The sequence below is a fragment of the Lepisma saccharinum genome, chromosome 17 (genome assembly GCF_977018435.1).
Source record: "Lepisma saccharinum chromosome 17, izLepSacc3.1, whole genome shotgun sequence".
NCBI classification, from domain to species: domain Eukaryota; kingdom Metazoa; phylum Arthropoda; class Insecta; order Zygentoma; family Lepismatidae; genus Lepisma; species Lepisma saccharinum.
The window spans coordinates 39,079,078-39,106,908 of NC_139245.1; the positions used below are offsets into that span (position 1 = coordinate 39,079,078).

The following is a 27,831-nucleotide window of genomic DNA, read 5'->3' on the forward strand; positions in this document are numbered from 1 at the left end:
GCAGTCCAACATAAGAAATGCTATGGAATTACCCTACGTTTCAGAAGACCTGATAGTACCCTCCTCTTTTGAGGAAGTGGCGTTAGTTATTGATCAACTCAAGCTAAATAAATCACCAGGACCAGATGGAATCCCAAATGAATTAATTAAAATTAGGAAAAATCATATAAACTACCATCTACAGCAAATATACAACCTATGCCTTGTGAAAGGAATTTTTCCTACATGTTGGAAAACTGCTGATCTCTCACTCATCTTAAAAGACAGAAGCAAAGATCCATGCAAAGTCAAGTCGTACTGACCAATCTGTCTACTTGACGGATTTGGAAAGATGTTTGAAAAACTTTTAGTGAAGAGAATCGAGGAGAAAGTTATTCTAAGAAATCAAAACACAAACCAGTACGGTTTTAAGAAAGGCAGGGCCACAGAGGATGCTATAAACAAGGTTCAGAAATTGGTCCAAGAGTCATCTATGAAATACGTACTGGGAATTGCTGTAGATATTCAGGGAGCATTTGATAACGTATGGTGGCCATATGTATTAAGAATCCTCAGGGACATGAATCTTCCATACGCCCTATACAATATCTTGCATGACTGCCTGAATAATAGGAAAGTCAATTATAGAAGCAAAGGCCGACTCATCCAAAGAATAGTCAACAAGGGCTGTCCACAAGGATCTGTTCTCGGTCCACAACTTTGGAACATGACAATAGATCCATTATTGTCAGAACTCGCCGAGAATCCGAACACCATAGACGCAGTGGCATATGCAGACGACATAATGATAATCACGGGGGCAAATAATAGAAGAGATCTTGAAGCAAAGGCGAGAAATATACTGAACCAACTCAATACCTGGTGCCAAGTTTCAAAACTTTCTATAGCAGCAAATAAAACGGTGATTGCACAGCTGAAAGGCAAACTCCTCAAATCTATGTGTAAGATTTAATGGCCAATCAATACACGAGAAAAAAAACCTTTTAAATATCTAGGAGTGTATATTGATTCACAACTGAAATTCAGATCTCACGTTGAATATATTACTAGCAAAGCAAAAACCACACTGCATGGAGTGTTAAGTCTCGCCAATAAAGCCTTTAAGCTTCCCTTTAATACTGCCCTTCTGTATTAGAATGCTATTTTTGTTTCGACTGTGAGGTATGCTGCTAGTGTGTGGGCTCACCTAGCATTTGAATAATATCTAAGCTAAGATCAGCAGAACGCAACGTGCTATTGATAATATTAGGAGCGTCTAAAACATCTCCAACTCGCTCCCTGATTGCTATAGCGGGAGTCCTCCCACTGGATTTGGAAGTGCAGCTCGCAGCAACAAATTACTGGCTGAAGAAAAAGTGCTGCGAGGATTTAAGAAGACAAAATATTAATGTAAGTTGTGTAAAAGAGGCTAGACTCTATTTTGAGACTAAGTGGGAGAATGAATGGGAACAAAAGTCATCAGCTCACTCAAAACTCTATATTCCGAGCGTGAGCATACGAAATTCTTGGACACACTTAAACCCGACCAAAGGATTGGTTCATTACATAACGGGCCACGGTTCTTAAGGATCGTACTTAAAAAGAATTAAGCTCAGGACAGAAGACAATTGTAATCAGTGTAAAACCTTGGATACTCCTGAGCATAAAATTCTTACATGTCAAAAGTATAATTCCAAATATATTTTGGACCTGAGAAGGAACCTGGGTAGATTTACAGCAACCACTGTTTTGGGAGACAGGTACGAATTGTCCATCTTGAATAAACTCGTAGGTGAGATCTCAAATATTGAAGAGTCGCAGTACAGTCCAAAGACAAAACCTCAGCTCAGTATCCCGATGGAACTGGTGAACATCAGAACCTACGAAACTCGCTCAAGATAAAAAAGAAAAAGAGCTGCTCCAAGATAGAAGATCAGTGAGTGGAAACCTTTTATGAGGAAGTTCTACATTACCTCTTTACGAGGAAGAAGACGTCCGGAGTAAAGTATGATGAAGACTTTGGTGTGTGCTCTGTTGTGATGTTGTGATTAGTGTTAGAACCATTGGAGGACTTTGATAAAAAGACATGTAGTAACTGAAGACAACTCTAAAAGTGTGTCATAGGAGATCCTGGAAGATTCTCTCCCACCTGTGGTCCACCAGTCGAGAGAAGCTGCACCCTATTCCAGGACCAAGATGTTAGATGTTCGAAGGTTTCACTATAAGAAGAAGATGCCTGATGCTTGATTCAGCCAGCTGACAGAAGAGGAAGCCATGGGAACACCCCTAACTTCGGGATAGTCCCTCTCTTAATTCTGAATGAGAGTTTCTAGTCTACGGACGATTATGGAAACTCCCACTAGATCTTAGTCTCTTTTTCAAAGATTACACCATTTAATTTTTGAAGAGTCTAAGGACTCATAGTAAAGTATTTGACTAATAATTATATTTAAATTATGCTGACCCAGAGTTATATGTTTTATATTGTAAATATCTGATTCTAATATTTTATTTCTATTTATTTACTCGTATTCTCTTTTTTTCTTTTTTCTTTCTGTCTTTTTCTCTTTTAATATTTTAATCAAAATTAAAGTTCTAAGTGAAAAGCAAATACGCCTTGGTTTAAAATTCTTAGGTGCCAAGGCCTAGTATTCACTCTCCTTGCTCCTCTCAAAATCCTAATCTCCTAATCCATAATGGGGCACAACCGCTCCCAGCAAAAAAATATGCACACAAGCCGGCAGGCTACGGTAACTGCGCTGGGAGAGAGGGTGCTTTTGAGTGCGAGGTGAGAGGTGGTTGGAGGACCTCGTCCCCCGTGCCCCATACCCTGTTACTTTTACTGTTTGTTGGTTAGCAACACTGACTTCTCTGGTGAGCAATCCAGGCGACGCTGCCGTGCTTTGTAACTGGATCAAACCAGTCAGCGCTGGTCTGTTTGTTGCATTGTTGGATCGTTGGTTGTGTCGTATGTGAGTGACGTTGTTTTAGCTGCTGTAAATGCTGTTATTAATTTGATTTAAAAGTTATGATTACTTTATCTTTTGAAATGAGTTACACCTTGCAAGAACGTGTTTTTATCCTCAAATGCTTCTTGAGAACAGCCATGAACTGGTGCAGGAACAGTTTTCATTGAGGTTATCCTGGCAAGAGTGTACCTGTACCACATAGAAAAACAATATTGCGGCTTAAAAACAAATTTCATGAATCTCGTAGCAGCTGATTTTTTAAAAGATTTGGAACTGTGATTTGTAGGGGTGTGCGGGATCCCGGAAAGTCGGGATCGGGATCGGGAAAGAAATTTCCCGTCCCGATCCCGAATATTCGGGATCCCGAACAGTCGGGAATAACCGAATGGTCATTTTAAAAAAGTCGTTCATTCTCGACGTTTTCTGCATTGTAAATGTCTGTAACTTATCGGAAATTGTTAGTTTTTGTACGAGAAATGCAAAAACAATCACTTAAGGTGAAAATTACCTGTAGAATTCGAGATTTCCAGACCTTAAGTGATTGTTTTTGCATTTCTCGTACAAAAACTAACAATTTAAGGTGAAATTACCTGTAGAAATCGAGATTTCCAGAACTTCGGAAAATTTCGAATATTTCCCGTCCCGAAAATTTCCCGACTTTTTTGGGAAATTTCGAATTTTTCCCGTCCCGAATATCAAGATTTAAAAAATGTCACGTCCGATTCCGTCCCGACTCAAAAAATTCTGTCCCGCACACCCCTAGTGATTTGGAACATTGGTATGTTCGTTCGCCTAAGAAATCACTGCGGCGTTTATCAAAATAATTGCATATCCCCAAATCTACCATACATAAAGCACTGCGTAAGATAATGTTTCGTGCTTACCGTGTTCATGTCGTACAGCGGGATTTATTTAAACTCCCGGAAGGCGGGGAGTGAAGCTTCTCCTTCTTCTTCTCCAGACAGCTGTGTGGATGTCGCTAGGGACGAGCCTGGTCAGGTGATTCTACCTGCCTGTTACGTCATATCGCACAGGCAGCTCAAGCTCCTGGCTATGGTTGACAGGAAAGAAAGTAAGCGATGATTCACATGAACGGCCCGTGACGCCTGCACATTTTGGTGAAAAACATATACTTGAGAGCCCATAATCGAATACAGATACTACATTTAGAGCACTTTCGATTTCCTTTCTGATTAAAAATTTAGAAGCGACTGCGAAATAGTGAGTGTCGTAGCACAACTGGCCAGGCTTCGCGAGTTTTGAAACTCATAGACGCTTGAAGTTTTTTCATAACGCATTTTTGTTATTTAGCGCCGCTCTCTGTCATTTTTAATCAATCACGGCGATTAGGGTGAGTAATTATTTGAAAATACACTCACAGAGAACACCCATGCCAGGATTCGAAACAGGGAACTTCGGTGTGTGACTGCGTCAACCAATTAACACACTAGATCACCTATCCGTATGGCATATATGTGTATATTTATTAAACTGGCTGGCGTGTAAAAAAAGCATGAAAATGATACATTTACTTGTATTTTAGTTTTCCCCTTAATTTTCGTCCACATACGAATTAGACAATAGTGAGTTTCTCAATTTCAAATCTTCGCCCCCCCCACTCCCAACCAATCTATTAATTTTTGAGAAATTAGAATTACACTAACACAGAATATTTACCTAGTATTCTTGATATATGCCCACCTGAAAATATTTCTTTATTTGAAAGATTTATTTCGATCTGCGCAGTGTTTTGAGTAGAAGGATCGAGAAATTATTCAAACTGGTAAAACAATTTGAAATTATAACTTCACTCTTAAGTAATCGTGTTTCCAAAAGGACTACAAAAGTAGTGATTGCTGCAAAACACACACACACAAACGAAAAAGGGATACGATCGATTTACTAAAATAGTAGTTGTATTTGTGGTATAACCAGGACCACTTACAAGTGTAGAAAAGGAGAGGCTATTTGATTGAACAATCCGATTTGCCTACACTTAAAACAATGGCAAGAGGGGCTTATACCCCAATTCTTCATGTGTGATATGCCCTGATTTTTTAAGAATTTTGAATTCTAGTGTAGAAAAGGTGAAGCCTCTCAGACAGATTTGCCTATACTTAAAATTATGTCAAGTACCCATATCATCTTATTGTTTATAGTGTGTTTTTCTGTCAAAATCCCAGGAGACCCAGTAGAGAATGGTGCATAGCCCCATGGTTTTTATTGCCTTGCAATCAGGAGGCCTCTGGGTTTGAGTCCTCATAAAATATGAAGCCTCCCCTGATGGCAAAATGTTAATATTGTTGCCTTGTAAACAAGAGGCTCGGGTTTGAGTCCTGACAAAATGTGTAAGATTGAAATACATGTGGCAAAATAATATCTCCACACGTGAGATTTTGAGAATAATTATTGTTAGTTGATATATAATTGATAGCTCCCAGATCTGAAAACCTGGTAAAAAGTGTTATACAACAGCATAAAAAGAGCAAAATTATTTTATATTGGGGATCACCAGGGCCTAGTTATTGTTTTGGCATAGTTCTGTTTTTTTTTGACCAAGAAATTTTATATAAATAAACTACAAAAATGCCAAAACAAAAATATTGCAATCAGTGTAATAAAAATATATCTAGTTCTCATTGGGCCAGGCACCGGCATATTTGCGACCGTAAGAAATGCAGAAAGGCCATGAAAATGTGTCCAAGATGCCACAAAATATTAAGCAAGGCATATTACAAATGGCATAAGTGTAATTCTTATGTACAGTCATCAGCATTGCCCTCACAACCATCCACATCTGGCCTGAAAAGGAAGCATGAAACACCTGTTAATGCTGGACCTGCAAAGCAGCCACGCTATGAACCCATCCATAGCAGTTTTAAAGGCCAATTAAGGGATCACTGTTTTGAATCAGAGCCAAAATGTGGCATTAAGAATTTTTTGAACAGTGTAAATCCTATTGTGCAGGCAATTCTAAATGCACAAAATGGGTCTTATAAGCTGTCCCTCAAATTGTTTGCACAATATAAGAAGCCAAATGGCACAAAATTTACACAGCCCCACATAACAGAAACTGTACCGGTATATTCAAATACAAATTCAGACAAAATAATAAGCAGTTTGATAGATCAATTGAATATTAAACACTCTGAATTTGCAGCAAAAGAGTCTGGATGGAGCCTATGCGGATCTTCACACAAGTTATATGTTAATATTTCTGAATTCAACCCATTACAAGGTTCCACTTATGTGCCATTACCTGCCAATATCAAAAACAAAACAGCCGTGGTTAATATAAAATATAATGACCAGAAATGCTTTTTGTGGTGTATTTTAGCTGCTTTGTATCCAGTTTCAAGGCATCCTGAGAGAATAACTTATTATAAACAACATGAAAATGATTTTGATGGGGCAATGGAGGGTTTAGAATATCCAATGTTTGTTCAGAATATTGATAAATTTGAAAAAAAGGCCAGGAATATTAATGGAAAACAATTATCTATTAATGTATTTATTTGTTCCACTGGCCGTGACAATTGCTTGATACATCCTCTCAGAATCAGTACACTTGATGATGAATCTGCTGTTCCGATTGATCTGCTCTTAATTGAAAAGGATGGCACAAATCATTACACTCTGATACATAATCTTGAAGCTTTAGTGAGAACACAACTAGACAAATCCAATACAATATTCAAGTTGTGCAGAAGATGTTTAAGTGTATTTGATGGTAGAAAAATGGTGAATGGGGTTCGGGAAGAGAATGCAGAAATTGCTAAAAACAAGTTAATTGAGCATCTGAAATACTGTGGCAATTATAAACCTGTTCATATGGTGATGCCTAATCCAAGTGAAAAAGCAAAATTCAAAAAGTTTGAAGCCTTGTTGGAACACCCAGCATATATTGTCTGTGATTTTGAATCAAACCTCAAACCTCTTGCATTCTGCAATCCAGATCCTGAAGAATCTTCAATTACACCATACCAGCTACATGAACCTTCCAGTTTTTATTATGTGGTTGTACAGGATGGTGTTGTTAGTAAAGAAAATTTATACATGGGAGCAGATGCCATCAAAGAATTTGCACATAGAATAGAAAATGAGTGCCATGACATAGCATCTAATGTTCTATTAAAATCAAAACCCATGTTGCCTTTAACAGAGAAACAGATTGAAGATTTCAACAATGCAGAAAAATGCCCGGTATGTGATTCTGAATTTTCAGATACAAATATCAAGGTGAAACACCATTCTCATACAGATGGTAAATTCTTAATGGCCCTGTGTAATAGCTGTAATATTAAGATCAAGGGACCAAAATTTATCCCTATATTTTGCCATGGAGCATCCAATTATGATTTCCATCATCTGATCAGGTACGAGGGGTTTGAAAAGCATAATTTAAATATTTTAGCTGAAAATGATGAGAAATATATTGCCATTAGCAAAATAATTAAAGTTAATGGTGTTCCTATTCACATAAGATTTCTTGATTCTTACAGAATTTTATCGGCTAGCCTGGCTACACTGGCCACTCAATTATCTGATGATCAATTCAAAATCACATGTGCTTTGCTTCCAAATCAGGACCTGAAATTAATTAGGCGGAAGGGTGTATATCCATATGATTATGTTACAGATTTTTCTAAATTTGATGAGTGTTCTCTGCCACCAAAACAACAGTTTTACAGCAAAATCAGAGAATCTGGAATCACTGATGATGATTATCACCATGCCCAGTTGATGTGGAACAATTTAAAATGCCAGACATTTGGTGATTATCACATGGCATATTTGAAACTTGATGTGACCCTCTTAGCTGATATATTGCAGGCATTCAGAAAATCTTCCATGCAAAATTATAAGCTGGATCCAATGTATTTTTACAGTGCTCCGGGCCTAACATGGTCTGCAATGTTTTTGAACACTAAAATGCAATTGGATCTGATCCAGGATCAGGACATGTACTTGTTTATGGAACAATGTATAAGAGGAGGCATGGTGCAATGTTCTCAGAGATATGCCAGAGCAAATAACAAATATATTCCTGATTATGATCCAGCACTGCCATCAAATTATATACTGTATGTGGATGCAAACAGCCTGTATGGTTATGCCATGATGCAAAAACTGCCATATGCAGGGCTTGAGTGGGTTGAAAATTTCAATATTGAGAATCTTCAGGATTTTGATGACAGTAACTATGGCCTCTTCTTAGAGGTTGATCTGACAATTCCTGATGATTTACACAACACATTTTCTGATCTGCCCCCAATTCCCGAGGTTAAGTGCTCACCTGGCTCTAAACAGAAGAAATTGATGATGACACTGGAGCCAAAACAGGGCTATGTCATATATTACAAAAACCTCCAGTTCCTGATGAAACATGGTGTTCAAGTGAGCAAAGTTGGCAAAGTTTTGAGGTTCAGGCACTCAAAATGGTTGGAGCCATATATTAATACAAACACAGAGCTTCGAACATCTGCAAAGAGCCAATTTGATAAGGCCTTGTTTAAATTGATGGTCAATTCTGTGTATGGCAAAACTATTGAAAATGTCAGAAAACATACCGATGTTAAAATAATTACTGACCCCAGCCTGAGCAAAAAATTGGTTGCAAAGCCTAATTTCAATTATAGAAGAATTTATGATGAAAATATGGCTCTTTTCAACATGAAAAAAACAAAGATTAAGTTTGATAAACCTATTTATGTAGGGGCTGTGATATTGGAATTGGCCAAATTACATATGTTAAAATTGTATTATGATGTGCTGAAACCTTTTTATGGTGATTGTGTAAAATTGATGTACATGGACACTGATAGTTTTGTTCTTGATATTCAAACAGAAGATGTTTATCAAGATATTGCACAGCCTGAATTGTTTCAATACTTTGATACCAGTGAACATAAGAGATTCAACACCACAACAAAAAGGTGCCTGGCAAGTTAAAAGATGAGACACTTGGTGATGTTATTGTGGCATTTGCTGGGTTAAGGGCCAAGATGTACAGTTTTGAAACATGTAGTGGTGTTGTTGCCAAAAAAGCCAAGGGCATTGGCAGAGTGATTGTGGAAACAGAGCTCCAATTTGAAGATTACAAAAATTGCCTCAAATCATGTAGCACAATCAGAACATCAGAAAATAGAATTCAGAGTGTGAATCACTTATTGACTACAAATATTGTAAGAAAAGTGGCTCTGGACCCACATGATGATAAGAGATGCATTTTATCATGTGGCATACATACTTTACCTTGGAGGCATTGTGATTTGAAAAATGGAAATCAATGCCCAATTACAGAGCATGATTTGAAATAAATAAACATGCCTATGAACTTATTTGGGTTCAAAAAACAGGCTATTATGGAGCTGCCAACACCACAACCCTCTTCTGATATGATAGCTAAACTGAGTGGCTTGTTAATTATTCATCTGAACAGCATACTTACAGATGTTGATGATGAAACAGGCAAAATATTGTACATATTTAACAATAATTTAAATCATTACCAATTACCTGTAGGTGGTCAATTGCAATTTATTACAACCCCTGAGGGTGATGTCAAGATTTCAGTAGGGAGAAATATTTATAGAATTAAGCACTCAAACATGATTTCTGGCACTGTATATACTGTTTCTGCTGGTGACTGCTTATATATTGAGGTCCCTGGATCATATGACAAGCTTATACCCTTTTTTATAGAATTAAGATTCAGATACTCTATAATAAATAACCACTAAAACAAAAATGCCTAATGATATATTTGGCCATACAAGACATGAAGATCACAGTGATGAGATTCTGATGCTTGATGTCAGAGTCAAGAAATTAAGAAGTGATTTACAAGCTTTACAAACCACACTCAATGCCAGTCTTCAATTAGAAATTACAAATTTACAATCACAATGCATGGACCCTCTTCTTAAAATTGATTCTGAACTCAAATTGTTGCTTCAAAAATATACTGATCTGGCAACATTAGATAATTTTCAAAGTTTAGAAGAAGCTGTAGCAGCTCTTCAAGCCAAATTTAAGACCCAGGCCACCAATTCTGAGCAATTGAAACAACAATTGGAAGAGCAGATAAATAATGTCCAGGCACAGCTCCAAACAATTGTCAAAAGCATAAAATCACAAGAAGATTTTGATCTAGTGATTTCCACTCTAAAAGAACAGATTCAATCACTCCAAATACCTAATCTGGATCCTCTGCACAATGCCATAGCCGAGGTTAAAGAAAAAATTGAGACACTTGAAAATTTTATGAACAATTTGCCATCTTCTGATGCTTTGAGTGCAATAACTCGGAGTGTAGCAAATGTTAAGCTGCAACTTGAAACATATGAAGATTTTGGAAAAATTCAAAGTACCATAACCCATCTTGAAGGTACAATAGCAGCAGTGCAAAGTGATTTGGCAAATGTACAAGAAACTCTAGAATCTCGCCTGCCCGGTATTGTAGATACTCTTGTTAGTGTCCAGCACCAAATCACAAAGCTTGAAAACCTCAACACTGAATCTGAACTATCTCATTTTCATCATTTGATTGATGATATTCAAACAAAACTTGAAATTTTACAACAATCAACACCCACTCAGGCAGATATAGCCCTGCTCCAAAATGCTATGCAAAATGTGGCTGATGCTTCTGAATTAAACAATGTAAAATTGGCACTTGAATCTTTGCAAAATACAGTATCAAATCTTCCTACATCACAGGAACTTAAAAATATTAAGAGGGCAGTGAATAGGATATTGAAATCAGAAGATATCAAGAATATCCAAGCAGAGATCAAACATCTTACTCAGACAGTGGCCACTCTACCAACCAATCAACATATTAATGAACTGCATGCCCTGTTTGAGGATATCAGAAGACAGGTCCATGATCTTACTGCTCAAAATTCAAAATTGGCAGTTGTTGAAAATTTGCAACAAATTGTAGCTAATATCAAGCAACAGCTAGGAACCATGGAATCCAATCAAGCAAATGCTCTGTCTGTTTTTGCCACCCAGCTTCAAGAGATTGTGCAACAATACAAGAAACTTATTGTGGACATAAAAATCAAGCCAGGCCATGATGATGTTGTTAGGACCATCAATGAGCACCTTGAATCTGTAACAAGGAGATTGCTTACAGCAGAAAAGGAAATAACAGGCATAATCGAGAATCCAAAACATACAGTAATTCTTGAATTGTACAGCATCCCCAACAAAGAATATGATTCTCCATTTACACCAGGTGGCAAAATATATATGCTGTCCCCTGCACAATTTTATTACCAATTTTTTGTTGGGGGCACATTGAGACCAATCAAGATCAAATATTGGCTTCAACCACAGGCACACCACTACCCCACCTTATCAATAACAAATGCTGATAACAAAGTAAAAATCACCAGTGTAGAGTTAGAGGATTTTACAGATCCCAATACATTAGAAACAGCCTATGCTGAAGATGATGGCTCTTTGGAATTTAAAATACAAATAGGGGACAAATTATATTTAGAAAATCCTGTAGTATCAGCTGCTGAACACCCTATAGTTGCAATATTCTTGTTTTCATATTATGTCTAGAGAAATTATTGTTGATGAATTACACAGACAAGCCAGGCATAATTTTAAGAGACTGCCAGTAGTCACAAAGGGCATGGATGATTTATGGCAGAGCGACTTGATTGAAATGGCAAGTGGACAGTTGAAAAACTTAGACAAAATCAACAAGGGCTACAAGTATCTACTCACTATCATAGATACATTTTCAAAATTTGCCTGGGCTGTGCCACTCAAATCCAAGACTGGGTCATGTGTTACAGAAGCCATCAGGACAATCATCAATCAGAGTGGAAGATCCCCGCGCTATTTGCAAACAGATAATGGCAAAGAATTTTATAATTCAGTGTTTCAACAATTTATTAAAAGCCAGGCAATAAAACATTACTCGACTTACAGTGATCTCAAAGCCTCAATTGTAGAGAGATTCAACAAAACCCTAAAAAATCTTATGTATAAACAATTTTCCCTCCAAGGTAATTATAAATGGATTAATATTCTTCCAGAACTTCTACATAAATATAACAACTCGGTCCATTCCACAATCAACATGAAACCCTCTGAAGTAACTTCATCTGATGAGCAAAAATTGATCAGGACTGTTTATTATCCTAGATACCAGCCAACAACAAGAAAGGCCAAATACAGGGTGGGTGATCAAGTAAGAATCAGCAAATATAAGCACTTATTCAAAAGAGGCTTTACAAGAAACTGGAGCACTGAATTATTTACAGTGGTTCAAGTTAAACCCGGGACCCTTAACACATATATAATAAAGGATCATCGAGGAGAAATTGTCAAAGGCAGATTCTATGAAGAAGAGCTCAGCAAAACTAAACAGCCTGACACATATCTCATAGAAAAAATCATCCTCAGAAAAGGCAACAAGTTATTTGTCAAATGGCTAGGACTTCCAGAACACAGCTGGATCGATGCAAACAAAATAATAATATGAGCACCTGGGATGTTATAAAAAGGCTGCCAGAACCTGAACAACAGAATAAGAGAAATGGCAACTTGCTGCCTGATAATATTAGGTGTCTTATTGTTGGGCCATCTGCTTGTGGTAAAACTACACTAATGGTTGATAATTTTTTATTGGCACCCAACTGGTTAGACTGGAAAAACAGGCAATTGTATGTTTTTTTCTAAGAGCTTGGAACAATTAAAATATCAGCAGCTGATGAAGCTATATGATGGATTGGATATTGCCACTTTTGAATCAGATGTTAAGCCACTTCATGAATGTCTCGATAATTCTGTTGTTGTGTTTGATGATATTATATTGGATAATCAAAACAAGGTTAGAAATTTTTTTACACAGGGGCGGCACAAAAACATAGATTGTTTCTACCTGGCACAGACTTTTTCAAAAATACCCAAGCAACTGATCCGAGACAACAGCTATTTTATATGTGTGTTTCATCAGGATCATACCAACCTCAAACACATACATGATGAATATGTAGGTGGGGACTTGAGCTACAATGACTTTTCCAAGTTTTGCAGTTGGTGCTGGAACCAGGACAGTTATGGGTTTGTCACAATTGATATGACAAGAACACCCAATAGTGGCAAATACAGAAATAAAATCAACAATTTTCTAGACATTGAAACATATATAAATAAACATGAAAAGGCCAATTATTGATGATCTTAAATTAAGAGATTATCTTGTAAAAAGATTTAAGGGATGGAAATCAGAGAACCGGGGAATTTATGAAAAACACAAACAAACAGAACAGCCCATAATTGATGCTATTAGTGATTTAGGTAAAAATATCAAAACTGTTACAGAGCAAAATCAAAATTTGATCACAGAGCTTGTGCCTGTAGCTGCTAGGAACATATTAGATTATCCATTCACCCCACTTTCCAGTATTCATACACCTAGTCCTATTGCTCCTAGAAGAATTGAAGCTACTCAGGATCCTATTGAATTGGGTCTTCTTGCTCAAAAATATTTAACCACACCTAAAGACAATAAAGATGAGGTGTTTGGCTTATATGCTGACACAGAGCTTGATGGTAGCATCATACATAGAATTGGCAATTTCAGAGTAACATTTATGGGAGATGATCTGATTGTTTATTCAGAATCTCGTCTCGGAGAAAAAGGTGCTTTTGTTAAGTACCCCGGAACATCTGGATTGTGGGAACTGATGACTAGGAAAAGGCCTGGCAGCTATACAGATCAAGATTATGAATATTACAAAGAAATATTAATAAAATCAGATGCTCTATACCAGAACAATGATCCCACACAAAAAAGAGTCAAGTCTAGCAGTGGGGCAAAATACAATAATTTAATCAAGCCCATATGGTCACAAATTTAGACTGGCAGTGGAATCAAACAATACAACACCCTGCCTAAAGAATTTGTGTGGGTTGATGATGTCAGGAAACTTGTAGATAGGTCATTGGTGATAGTAGGGGAGGAAAATGCTGGGAACCACAATTTTTACAATGAAAAAGTTGGAATTATGGACATGATAAGCACAAAATTGTCTAATTTTATAGTGAATGACACTAAGGGGATTGGATATCTTATAAAAATTATTAATACTCTACCCCCCAAATTTTGGAATATTTCTGAGGGTCGGGGCCTGGTTAATGACATTATAAACAAGCTGCCATTTGAACTACATATTCCAGGCTATCAGTATTGTGGTCCAGGCACAAAATTGGATCATAGATTAAACAGAGGGGATCCTGGTGTAAATCCCCTAGATGCTGCTTGTAGAGACCATGACATAGCATACAACACACATTCTGATCTTGACAAGAGACATGTTGCAGACAAGAAATTAGAAGAGGCTGCATTTGGTAGATTTGTAAGCAAAGATGCTTCTTTAAGTGAAAAAATAGCAGCATTGGGAACCACCATAGCTATGAGCACCAAACAAAAACTGGGGTGGGGGCTGTGAATATGTATATAATAAACCTACAATGAAGGCCAAGGGTGTTATGTATCGAATACCTTATGCAGGTCTCAAATCTCTTGGGCCTATTGATAGCCTTTTGACCAAAAAGCAGCGCAAGAAAAAAAATTCTTGTATTGCCAAGGGCCATGGTATGAAATTGTTGCTTAGTACCCCCCAATTAAAAAAATTACAGCAATCAAGAAAAAATCACATGTGGGGGGATTTATATTTACCATCCCTGCCATCTTAGCAGCACTTGGGGCTGTTGGGAGCTTGGCTGGGGGATCAGCTGCCATAGCAAAAACAGTAATAGATGCCAAGAAAAATAGGGCAGAATTAGATGAATTGAAGCGCCATAACCTGGCCATGGAGAAACAGGGCAAAGGTGTTAAGAGAGCCATGAATAAGTTTAAAAAAACAAGAGCCGCTTACAAACCAAGATATTGAAGCTTTAATCAAGCCACTGGGCATCAAAAATTTTAGAGGTGTGTACATGTCTGATTCTTTGCCAGAGCAACCACTCTACAAAGAGTGTGGCATTGTTAATTTGGATAAGTACAAAAATCAGGGCACTCACTGGATTTGTTATCTTAAATATTTAAACAATGAGGCTTTTGTGTTTGATTCATTTGGAGGTGTTCCTCCTGAAAATTTAATAAAATATCTAAAATCAGCTAATCTTTATTACAATAATGCCCGTGTTCAAAACTTCAAAGATGTTAATTGTGGACATTTGTGCTTATCTGTTCTTAGATATATGTCTCAAATTAATAAACCATCAATTGAAAATTTTCAAAAGGCCTTGTGGTATTTAAAACATCATGGGGGTATTCCATCTCACCAGCCAAAATTCAATATTGAAACTCAAATTGCATGATGACATAGTGTATCCCAAAACAATAGCTCTCAGAGCATTTTACGGCATGTACTTGATCCCTAATATTACACACCACAACAACAAAATTGCAGTAGGGGATCAAAAAATTGTCATCACTCCAGGGCAATATAATCTGTCCACTCTAAATGCTCAATTACCCAGAGGTGTAGTGTTAAGTCAAAATTCTGTCACTCACAGAGTAGAGATTGTATCTGCTACAGAAACAGTGGATCTGGGTACTATAGGAGAGCTGTTAGGCTTTGAGAACAACACAAAACTTGAAGCGGCCATCAAACACACTGCTATTAATATACCTAAATTCTTAGCCATAGAGACTCTGAATATTCACTGTAATGTGGCCGAGGGTATGATCACCAAATCAAATGGCATAGGCACTCACAAACAAACTGGCATCATTGCAACATTCAAACCTAATTCTGAATTTATGGAGCCAATCATCTACACTCCATCCCCAACATTATATTTTCCTGTGTGTCATAACAGAATAGATAATATTGAATTGATGGTCACTAATGAAAAAGAAGAATTAGTTGATTTTGCTGGAGCCACAACAACTGCTATCATAGAGATTAATATTTAAATAAAAATACATACAAGAAGAAAATGGAAAATATTGAGAGTTATGAGCTACAATCATTCCCCCCAAACAGGAGGACATTTGCAAATTTAAATCAACCCAACACAGAAATTGAGGTTGATCTTGCTGTAGGGGATGGATTTATACACCCCCACAGAGCAGATCTATACATCAAATTTGATGTTGTAAAGCTCGATGGAACAGATTATCCGGCAAATTCAAATATAAGATTGGTAGACAATTTTGTGCCGCATCTGTTCTCTGAAATTGAGATCAGAAAGCATGGTGTTGTTATAAACAGAATAGATTATCCCGGCATTACCTCCACAGCTTTGGCCACATTAAAATTATCCAAAACCGAGGCTTCTTACTACAAAATAGGTGGATTTGAGGCTGGTGATAAGATATTATCTAAGAACCACACAGTGCTGTTCCCGATGCGCCTGTTGCCAGGATTCTTCTCAGATTACAAAGATATTATGTGGAAGGGTGGTTTAAGAATCACATTTAGAAGAGCTGCCAATGATAATAATGCTTTGATGAGGTACAGCACATTAAACTCTACAGGGGAAGCTCTGCCCAATACCCTACCTGATGAAGGCAAGTGCATTATTCAGACTATGGAGTTAAGAATCCCGGTTGTTGAATATGAGGCCAGTTATGCTCTTAAATACAAAGCTGATATAATAAAAAATCCACAAATTCCTCTACAATTTTATACATATCAATGTGTACAGAAGCCCGCATCTGGTACTTATTATGAGTTTGATGCTACAAATTCATTCTCCAGTATACAATATGACATGCCGGATTTTGTGGTGGTATTGTTTCAGAATGGAAGACACAATAATCAGGAAAAAAATTCAAGTAGATTTGATAACTGCAACATCATGAACATATATCTTAAAAATGGCAGAAATGAGGTATTTCCTAGAGAAAATTATAATTTAGACATGTCCAAGGATGATTTCCTTAAATTATATGAGGCATTTTCAGCATTCAAAAGAGTCACTATTGGCAATACTGACATGTATTACACACCAGATGAATTCAAAACACAGAGACCCATGTTTGTAATCAACACCTCAAAAAGAAAACAAGTTGTGGTTAATGACAGGACAAATATTAAGCTTATCTGTGAATTCCATGAGGCATTACCTGATGACACCATATGTAGTGTTATTCTCATAGGGGAAAAATCATATGTTTATGATGTAAGAAATGAGAGAGTCACAGAACAATTCTAGAAGAATTACATTGTCTTAGTATTAGATATATGAGTTGAGCCTGGTGCCCAATTGAACTTAAACCAGAAGTAAATATGTGCGTGTGTGTATATTTTTATGCTGTTGTACAACACACTTTCAAACCTCAGCTGTATATCAGCTAGCAGTGAATATTCTCAAAATCTCACGTGTAGAGATATTATTTTGCCACATGTATTTCAATCTTACACATTTTGTCGGGCCTCAAACCCAAGCCTCTTGTTTACAAGGCCCCAATATTAACACTTTGCCATCAGGGGAGGCATTATATTTTATCAGGATTCAAACCCGAGCCTTCTGTTTACAAGGCAATAAGCCATGGCACTATGTCCACATTTTATTGAGAGCCCAGAGCTCATAGCTATATATCAAAAAACAATTTCATAGTTGGACTATAAAAATTGTGCATTGAATGTTCTGTAAGTCCAGCTCGGTTTATATTAACACAACAAGACAAGATTAGAATTGTGTTCCGGCATACAACATGCAAGGGGTCAATATTCTTATTACTGAGAATTCCTCTTGGAGTCAATAACATGAGAGCATGTATGGGGGAATTTTCCCTGAAAAGCACAATATAGATTATATCTCTTGGATGCACGCATAACTCTCCCAGGCCCCTACATAATTAATTGCCTGCCGGGACATGTGACTGATCAAAAGATTAGAAAAAACATGAAACAGCCTGCACTTGGCTCAATATATTGATCGGGGAGTTTTGCTTGAGAATATAAATATTTTTCGCTCAATTTCAAATGTAGCCAAAACAATAACAGGGGGGCGGCTTATTTTTGACAAGCTTATAGACAGCAAATTGAGAGATTCAGCTTTTGTACACATGGCAGAATTAATCTGAGGGGGGCTCACCATTTCTACACTAGAATTCAAAATCCCAGGAATTTTGACAGAAAAACACACTATAAACAATAAGATGATATGGGTACTTGGCATAGTCTTAAGTATAGGCAAATCTGTCTGAGAGGCTTCACCTTTTCTACACTAGAATTCAAAATTCTTAAAATTCAGAGCATATCACACCTGAAGAATTGGGGTATAAGCCCCTCTTGCCATTGTTTTAAGTGTGGGCAAATCTGTCTGAGAGGCTTCACCTTTTCTACACTAGAATTCAAAATTCTTAAAAAATCAGGGCATATCACACCTGAAGAATTGGGGTATAAGCCCCTCTTGCCATTGTTTTAAGTGTAGGCAAATCGGATTGTTCAATCAAATAGCCTCTCCTTTTCTACACTTGTAAGTGGTCCTGGTTATACCACAAATACAACTACTTAAAATAATGAAACAAGTCTGTGTTAGGTGATTGGATATGAATTTGTTGATTTGCATTATTTCATAAGTCAAAACAATTAACTGAAAACGTAGCTAAGATAATGGTAGTGAATTTTTATTCATGAAGATCTAAGCTACAGTTTCGTTAATTCTTTCGATATTATTAACAATGCTATTCTCCCGGGGAAGAATATAAACATCTCAATATCATCAGACTATATTTCCACCCCCTTAGCTGAAATTGATCTCCTGGGGAGGGAACCACTGTAGTAGGCAACTTTTCTGTGCTCTTACATTACGTAAGACACCGTGTCACAGAGTAAATGTGCCCGTAAACTAACATGCCGAGTCATAAATTAGTTTACAGTAGTGGGTGAAAAATAATGAATATGAATGTTTTAAACACTTCTATACTTCGCAAGTATTTATATATTGTAAATTGCGTTAACTTCTATATATTTAGCTAATGTATTCGTGCTCTTTAGCTACGTTTATATAAATCGTTGGTTCAAATGTAGCAGTCGACATACAGTGGCGCCGCTATCGGAGAAAAGTAAAACTAGACAATCCCAGGGGATAGTATGAAGGGTCAGAATATCCTCAACCTATTGGAACCAACCTCTCTTTTGACGTGAACTTGTTATTAATATAAAATTGTAGCCTTACGTAAGTCGGTGATTCATACAAAATACCGTACTTTACCCCTATCTATTAGGACGGATTGTATGAATGAAAAATTCCATTAATATTAATAATAATAATACACCAATATTGAAGAGACCTTTGTTACTTCTAAGTGATGCCGTATACAAGTGAGGTGACAAGGGGTCGAATGATCGGAATGTCGGAATGTGGCCGGTCATTGGAAGATATCGCTATGGCTGTTGGCAGAGACCCATCTTGTGTTAAATATTGGATTAAAAGATATGAAGAGGAGGGTGAAGATGGTTTAAAAACTCGCAGAAAACCACCATGGAACAAAATGCGGAAATATTAAATATGAATAGAATGAACCCATTTCTACCAGCATCAAAAATTTGTCAAGATCTGAACCTGGCATGCGCAGCATCAACTGTCCGGAGGCGTCTTCATTCGGCAGGTATTCACAGCCGAAAGCCAGCAAGGAAAGAAATGTTGACAACCTATCACAGAAATGAAAGAATTGGATTTGCTCTGGAATATATGAGTAAACCTGCAGAATTCTGGGACACAGTTATATGGAGTGACGAAAAGGTGTTCAGTTCAGATCAACTTGGTCAACTTACGGTGTGGCGACCAAAAAATACTCGTTACGTTCCACAACATGTTTTGGCGCAGAAAAGAAGTGGAAGGGTGAGTGCTGCATTTTGGGCCTGGATGAGCAGTGCAACTATGGGTGAATTGATATAAATTTCTCCCAGAATGAATTCACAGGAGTACGTTTCTGTGTTAGAAGAATGTATGCTTCCTACTGTCCGTACAGTATACCCAGTTGAGGAGATGCCCATCATTAATTTTGTACACGACAATAGCAGTGTCCACACATCTCATGTAACCAAGCATTGGCTTTTAAGTCACCAGGAAATTTCAACTTTACAATGGCCACCAAAATCACCTGACCTAAATCCTATCGAGCACATCTGGTCGATGGTTGCAAGGGAGTGGGAACCACGGCAAGAACAGAGAAGATAAGAGTTGGTTGCCCATGTTCAGGACGTGTGGAAGACCGTTCAAAACCGACCACGAATTTGTCAGAGACTAGTTCAGTCTGTTCCTAAGAGACTTAATGAGGTTATAGATTGTGACGGATGGTGGACACATTATTAAATAGTATTGTAAACAGCAATATTAGTGTAGAAAGCAAAGAAAAGTTCCTGTTGCAATTGTAATTTTCTATGTAAAGGGTGTGATTTAACTGAAATAGTAGTTTGTAGAATAATGTGTAATAATTATTTGGTGAATACGGGAAAGAATAGGAACAATACAAAAAAAAGAAACTTGATGACAAAAACATGTTTCACTCTATTTGTACTGTCTTGATTTTGTATTTGCTTTATAATATTATGTTCGTAATTTTATTCATGAGTGAAACAGGAAAGACAGAGTGAGAAGCATTTGTGAATAGAATAAATAGGTTATAGTGCTAATAAATAATATTTTAATTGATGGACTAAATTGCAGACTATAGAAAAGTGTTCATTCTATATTTAAATACACTAAAAAATATAAACCTACAATATCGTCTTATAATAAACATTTCCACTCCCGGTCTCTTGTAAAACATGGCAAAGGGTCCATTGGAAAAGATATCTTGGGTGCATCTAGCACATGGGCATCTGGAGAGGGGGTGGGGAGCAAACCGGTTTCTGAAACTACCTTGGAAAATGACATTTTAAATCAAAATAAAAGCTAGTTAATATTGTAACCGATAAACGAAATAAATATGCCACCAGAGTAATGAAAGTATAAAATACATGAACCAGATCAAAACTTCATGTTTTCATATTCTACTACTTAATGCAAGTTCTACATGTATCCACGAGTTTTAAAAAATTGAATTAGGAAGATTTTGATGTAACAAGTTACAAAGCGCAAATATATGATTAAAATTTTGCTTTTAGTTTTAAAGATTTTTGTTAAACTAGCTGCGTAAAAGTTAATTACAAAATAAAATAACTACGCATTTCAGTGTATTAAATATAACGGATTTTCATTCGTGTAGTGGCTCGAATAGAAGTTTGTCCGAAGGCAATAATAATAATAGCTCAGTCATTAGGGCGTCTAACTACCATGCGAGAGATCCTGGTTCGATCCCGGCGGTGGTGAACCGGGATTTATTCCACCTGTTCAATCGGCTCCGGCACTTACCTAGCGTCGTATAAAGTGGACACCTGGAGGAAACTCTGTGAGGTAAAGGCGGCCAGCGGCGTGGTGCTGTTCACATCACCCACACCTTAGGCCGGGATCAAGAAAGTGTGGGGCCCTAACTCCACACTCCCTGTGCGCCTTAATCATGGCGTGGTGCAAAGCAAAGGGAGCATTTTACTTTTTAAAACTTTTAAATAATAATAATAAATATAATAAAATGATAGTTTATTAGTTAAATGATATCTATTATTGTTATAAATTACATCAATACGTTTTATGTCATGGACTCACCACCTCTAATAAAATTTATGACGACTCCCATGCACGCCAAACGTATGAGCTAACATTTTGTTACAGTAGGTTTAAATTCTGGCGTCGTGAAACACTGCAATTGATTTCTCTCATTCACAATACGCAACCGACCATTTGAAGTATCTAGCAGCTATGATAGTTTCCGCTCAGTCTTAGTGTTATCGTGTTCGCAAAATTAATGTTCCTCGCCAAAATTTCTTAAATGGAGCATTAAACAAAATCAACACACTATTACTTTTTTTAATGTAGCTCTACGATGGCGAAGATACGTTGCTCGAGAAAGCTGTTTCCATATTAGTTCTCAGCAATAAACTTACTGTCAAGTGTAGATAAACAGTTTGATTGATTGATTGAATTTAAAATTTTGGGTGCGTCAGCACTAAGGCTATTTTGCACCCGTCACATTATACGGGGTCCAGCCCCTTATCGTTACAAATAGCAACTCTATCGTTGCAGAACTAAAATCATAAAATATTAAAATGTTCTGACTTTCTTTAAAAGCTGAGGCTGTACAGGGGCACTCAGCACACATAAGGACAAAACAACAGGACAACATAAACAAAATTATACTGGCCATGGAGCCAGTCGCCAGAGCCTCGTTAGTCTTCAGTCCAGGGTGTACTAACGTGGAAGTGAGGTTGACATTTGGGTGTACTACGTGGAAGATCACCCCTTACACCCCTAGATAAACAGTTGCCTACATTACAATTTCAAAATGGAAATATTGTCCACGTTGACTTGCGCATCGTGTTGATCACAATGTAATCAAATATTTTTTGTATTTCGCCTCTAGCAAAGTTGCTGTGGCTCTTGGATTATCTTATTGTAGATGAGTTTTGATTATACACTCGTTTAATGTATATTTTCCCAACTGTTTTAACAATTTATAATAAAATATTCGCGGTAAATAATGGAAGTTGACATGCGGTTCACATGTTGCAGCTAGGTCCTCCCCAGTGTAGCAAAACGAAGGGGCTCCGACGTCTAGCCTCGATTAGCCTATTTGTGCACAAAGTTGACTTGAAACTATGCTTGTCAACCCTCTCGGAATGACCGAGTCTCCTGGGACCGAACTCACTCTCCCGGTCTCCAGGACAAATTTTGTTATCTCCAGGCATGACAAAATTGAGTATTATTACATTTTCATTATTATCATTTTTCTTTTTTCAATTGGTATTCACTAACAGAGTTAAGAGACTTGTTATTGCAAAAGAAACAATTAAACTTCAAAATATTATTTCGAAGGTTCATGAAAAATTAGTCCATATTTATCTGAGTGAGATGAAGGAGAGATAGAAAATTTAAACATATTGTTGCCCCAAAGCGTTTACACCATAGGTGCAGAAAACGAAGATTTGATTTGATTTTGTTTGTTTTACTTGGCGTTTTGTGCCTCATGGCTAATTTGCGAAGATGGGGATGAGTGATGAAATGATGAAATTGATGAATGGACATTCACAAACAACCAAACCCGACCGGAATTCGAACCGGGACCCTTGGCGTCGCAGCGCGATGTGCTAACCACTTTTTTTTTTTTAAAAAAAAAAAAAAAAAGGAAATACCCCCTACACGGAGGTATCCCCCACCATTCACTCTTGTTCTCACTTTTACACTTTTCACCACTCGGCCACAGGGTCTGGCAGAAAACGAAGAGAAAGGCATTGTCTCGAGACTTCCTTATTTCCCTGCACCCAATTTTGGTTCTTTATTCAGATTTAGTTCGTTATTGCACAGTGTGGTTATCAGTTCTTGTCATTACCAGTTTCAGATCGTGAGAAAAGAAAACAAAGTATTACTACAATGCAATTCAATAATGCGTGGAATAGTTATTTCGATTGGTTAAAAGAGTCAGTTTGAAAAGGAATGTAGAGGCCCTATACGTGTAAGACTGTAGAGTATATTAATTTTGATCTGTTTAGTTACAAATTGTGGTTGCTCTGTAAATAAAATTTTGTATTCCCAATAAAACAGGTTGCAAAATCCTGGGGGACGGGGTATTTCCCCCACCAAACATTTTCGGGGGCGGGGAGAGTTTTTGTTACAACAAACAAGAGATAAGCAATTACTTTTAATTTGAACTATACTGTGCTAAGAATAATATCGAATACATACACAAATTAGTGTAGTTGTGAGTGTTCAATGTTTTTTCTCTCTCAAGAGATCATTAACAATTCTACTTCAATACACACAATAAAAGTAAAACAAGAATGCAAAACAATAATAACTATGAAATCTAATTGATTTATATGAACATAAAGCAAAAACTTAATAAAAACTTACACATAATAAAACCACTTCAACTATTTCATAATTTATTAACATCTTTAAAAAAATTAGTAAAGGACGTAGTTTGCTACATTATAATATCTGATACTTAAAAATAACAAATTTATTTATTTATGGATAATTAATAATACGTTTTTAAGTTAGTAATTTATTTTTACTTTTAATAACATTATGAATATGTATATCGTATAATTTATATGTATGTTTGTGGGCAGGGGCGTTTGTAGATTAAGATCTTTCTCCCCCACCCCCAACATTGTTATATGATTTCGCACCCTGCAATAGAAAGTCCACAGCTAACATTCAGGGCATTAATCTTCCATAACATTTTAATCTAAAGCGTTCAAAAGCTGCAAAGAAATCTCCCGGAATTTTATTTTTTGAAGTTGGCAAGTCTACTCGAGGGTCAAATTCCTGTTACAGCTTCCTTCCTCTTCTCTTAGCAAATACTTGTAATAATAACTGGATTGAGCAGTCATTAAAGATTCCTTTCTCAACACGAAATATTTTGATTTTCCTTTGTTCTATACAAATGAACTATCAAGGTATATAAGCTGACATGGCATCAAAATGTGTGTTTCAGAGGATTCAAACTCACGATCTAAAGCCTTCCTGCTCTTCAAATATACATGTGCATTTTTCAGTGCTGCCATTAAAAGTAACAAACACGCAGGTGTTTATTTCGCTGTATGCATCCATCTATCTCTCCCCCTCCCCCAATTCAGCACGAGAAACCGGTTCTGCAAATGTAGTTCGCCTGCTATTTCACGAGCGTCAGGTGGATGAAACCGTTCAACACAGACGTTACTTGGCTCGTACCCAGCGAAGAAGGTCCTATCTGTCTGGAAGGAGAGTTTCCCTCCCCACCGTCCGGAAATACAAATGGATAGCGCTGTACATGAACTTACATTTCCGGATATGGACAAAAGAATACGATTTCCTAGATCGTTTCTTCAGACATTTAGGTCTCAAAGGGAACTTGACAAAGCCTATTTTTCCGATGAAGCATGGTTTCACCTATCGCGTTATGTTAACAGTTAGAACTGTAGGATATGGGCTAGTGAAAACCCTCATCTACATGAGGAGCCACTTCATTCCGTGAAAATAGATGTCTGGTTTACGATATCACGGCGGCGCATTGTTGGACCATTTTTCTTCAAGGAGACTGTGAATAGTGCTGTGTATATGAACATTGTGCAGGAATTTATGTCGATGTTAGAGGAGGATGAGATAGAGGCATGGTTTCAACAAGATGCGGCCTCAAGTCATACATCACGCGAAACAATGCCTTTCTTGAAAGAATTTTTTTCTTAACAAATTGATTGGAAAGGGCTAGTGTCCCCCTCTTTTCCCCTAGATTACTTCTTGTGGGGTTATTTAAAAGACGTTGTTTATCATTACAATCCACGAACATTATAATATCTACAGGCAAACATTGTGCATGCCATTAACAATATCAGCACAAGTGAATAAAGTCTTCCGCAACTTACGGCGTCGTCTGCAATGTGCCTTGGAACAGAAAGGTGGGCATTTCCAGCATTTTCTTTAGACGAGAGTGTTCTGACCAGTGTTGCTACCCATGTAACTAGTTTACTGTTTGTTACAAATTTCCAAAAAAATTCAAAATAAATATGTATTCGTCAATGTCAGTACTTTTTCTATCCATGTTGTGTAGATACGCAGTATGCTTTGTTCCGTGCAATTTGATGCTCGCAGCGTTGCAAACTGCCGTGAAAATGTGCAAGAAGTAGGTTTGCCTGCTGACGTCATAAATTTCATTTCTCTGTCACACTACACATTGCAACCAAAAACAATTAGCCTCTCTCGACATTTATGTGTACGTAGAGACTAAAAGTTCAGAGAAAGTTGTCGTAAACTAGGAATTGAGAGAAATTTTGGGACAAAAATATGCTTTTGTTCATTTTTCTTCCTCCACCCTGCACAATACCCCTCCCCCTCCTACGTTTCTTTAGGTACGTGGTGTATTTCTTTCAACCGCAAAAACATGACAAACGACATGCTCTCTTGTGTTAAAGTCGTATTCATCTCCGACATTTCGTTACCAACTTACAGCTATTCAAAATTCAAGGGACAGGACTTTGTGGACACTCCCTACATTATTTATTATACACACAAAACAATAGTCACCTCGAAAACACAAAGTGGGAAACCAAACACACGAGTAGCGCACGCCGCCACAACGCGAATTTTAATTGTGGGATTCGGACAGACCTCTATCGGAAAAACTGACTCCTAACCACAGTATTGACTAACCTCCACTGCAAAACAGACTAATTATGACCACACAATGTGTAGGAGAAGGACAAACAAACCTCTCAACCAATGACAACTTTTCACGTCAATTGAATTGAATTGAATTGTTGATTTAAGTCCACTTTATGCATAGATAGGCTACTGGTACCCGATACACTGTGCAATGTTCCTCCACCGGGTATCAAACCCGGGATCCCTAGATTACTATTTACGTAAATTTTGCTTGCGAATAACACGTTCTTGAACTATCACTAGTATACGATAGAGATATGATTTCATTTTAGTTATTTACCGTTGCCTTTCTATCACTTATCGCTACCGCGACGATGAGGATGAATTATTGATTGATTGATATCCTTCATTTTACTTCGCTAATTTGTGCCACTTTTGACTAATTTGCGGAGATGAGGATAAGTGATGAAATTGATGAATGGACACTCACAAATATCCATGCCCAGTCCAGGATTCGAACCCGGGACCCCTGGGCATGTGATGGGTTAGCGCGATGTGATAACCATTCTGCCACGGGAACCGGCTAATAACCAAATAGAAACTGTAACGACGTCGGCTTGTAATCAAGGGGTCCTGTGTTCGAAAGCCGGTGGAGGTTCGGATTCCACTTTAAACTATAGGTCCAGTCCCGATTAGCCTATCTATGCATAAAGTGAACATAAAACACAAGTCAAGCAAGTCAACCAAATAGAAACTGTTACAAAATTCTGCAACTTCTTGAAACGTTCCGTGATCACTATCTCTCCCTTCAGTTTTCCTTTCCTCCAATTCCAAGGGGAGTCCTTTCAGGGCTGCCAATATTCCTATCAGCACATATCAACAGGTGAATGACTATGAAGAGCGACGCATAGCGTTACGAAAAATTGGGAAGGAAAACATAATAACTGATGAGGGAAAACGCTCAAAATCAAAATAAAACAAATATCATCCTTTTGAAATCATCATTGCTTAGCTGCATGGCTGGGGAGAGACCTGCGCTCGATCGCCAGCTCTAAACTTTCAAGGAGACGAAGAAAGTGAGCGGAAACATCCATCGCAACACTTTAGGCTGCTCTCATGCTGAACTAGGCTTCGTGGCGGTTCCTCTCTCGAACCTTTAGGCCACCCTCTGTCGTCAGCGTCCCCGAGCATAAATCGCCTTCGAAAAACTATACAATCGCAGCTATTATATAAAAATAAATAAATCACGAAGACAAAGCGTCCGTCCTCATCTTTACCTTCCTATTTCCTTCAATCACCTTTCAATATCCTATGTCATCTGTTTATTCACCTCGCCTAAAACTCAGTGGGCTAATGGGATACTCTGACCCCTCTCAGGTACGGGTATAGTAGTAGAAATACGTGGGATATGAAGCTTCGACTGTTATGTACTAAATCATTTGACAGGCAGTAGGTGGAACCCAACGTTCTGGAAGGGTCCATTGACCTACTTTTTATTTTACGACGTTTTACGCACTAAACTAACCTACAATGAGAGAAAAGAGGACAGAAAAAGCTCTGGCATCACTTTTTAAGCTATTTTTTTACCATTTTCAAATCTTGCTCTTATGCTACCTCGTCTTTTGACCTACTTTTCGCCTTACGACATTTTACTATAAGGCTGTCTCCCCTTACGATATTTTTCTGTAAGGCTGTGGAACGCTAC

At 37.5% G+C, this 27,831-nt stretch overlaps 1 pseudogene; it reads left to right on the forward strand.

The window, feature by feature from the left end:
* Positions 1 to 3,839: 3,839 nt before the first annotated feature.
* LOC146001382 (cytochrome c oxidase subunit 2 pseudogene) overlaps positions 3,840 to 27,831 on the forward strand; it is a 65,618-nt pseudogene continuing 41,626 nt past the window's right edge.